Source organism: Adiantum capillus-veneris, chromosome 5, assembly GCF_014529385.1.
Source record: "Adiantum capillus-veneris isolate H3 chromosome 5, ASM1452938v2, whole genome shotgun sequence".
In the NCBI taxonomy this organism is placed as follows: Eukaryota; Viridiplantae; Streptophyta; class Polypodiopsida; order Polypodiales; family Pteridaceae; genus Adiantum; species Adiantum capillus-veneris.
The window spans coordinates 149,373,569-149,374,740 of NC_140935.1; positions in this window are offsets into that span (position 1 = coordinate 149,373,569).

Genomic DNA, 1,172 nt, shown 5'->3' on the forward strand with positions numbered 1-1,172 from the left:
ATTGAATCGTGGCTCCTGGTTGGATTTGCACTCCATATCCAAGAGTGTTGGTGTAGGCTCTCCACCTCTACTTGCTTGGAGAAGGAGAGGGAGCTCTTGCACTTTGCATAGCACACAATGAGAGTGTTTGTGAGTGTGTGTGGGTGAGTATACCCCCTAAGCAACCCCCTAGCTTGCTTGGGTCGACCCCCCCTTGTAGCTCATTCTTGAAGCTCATTGGACCCCTCCAGGCCTAGCCAATGACAAGCAGGAGGCATTACAAGCAGCAAGGGTACCGTGGAGACAAGTGTCCCCCTTTCCCCTTTCAGAGAGAGGGCTAGATAAATGCTAAATCAGCTAATTAAATCTCCTTAATTATTATTGGACCCCTTGGGTGGCCAACCAATAGGCTTCAGGCACACCATGAGGGCAACATGAGGAGGAACTTGACAAGTGTCCCTTTTGCTTTCTTTGTACCATGCATGCCTTGTGGGAGTCTATGGGTGTTCTCTCTCATCCCCCCTCATGTAGGGCTCGCCCCCTCCTTGTAGGGATTGAATCTTTGACTTTTTGACACCTCAACCCCTCATGCATAGGCCCAATTCCCACCACAAGCTTGGCTCATAAGCACTTTAAGCTTGGGCTGGGTTCTCACCTCAAGTGCAGCCCTAGCATCTCAAGCATGTCAAGCACCTCAAGCATCTCAATAATTAAGCACCTCAAGCATCTCAAGGACCTCAATCATCAAGCACCTCAAGTATCTTAGTCATCAAGCATGACAAGCAAGACAAGCACCTCGAGCTGGGTCGGGTTCCCGCACCTCAAGCTCAGCCCTAGCTTACCTAAGGTCAAAGGCTTTTTACAAACATTATTGGAGGTCTTCAATGAAGCGAACCCTAAGGTCTTATGCTCCATTTGTTAGCCTTGCTCTTTGATAGACCATCTCTCATTTGGGCCCCTTTACCATTGGCCCCGTGTTGAGATAGATCTATAAGCACATGTCTATATCTTAACACTTGTTCCCGTTTATTCTCCCACATTAAGTGATCAATTTAATATGAGAAAATCATTTGGGTTGGTTAGATATTAGATATTAGATTTTATGACATTACCTCTCTCTTGAAATCATAGTCGTCCTGGACTATGAGGAGATAAAGCCTTAGTCATTAGTCAATTTTACTTAGCGGGTAGAG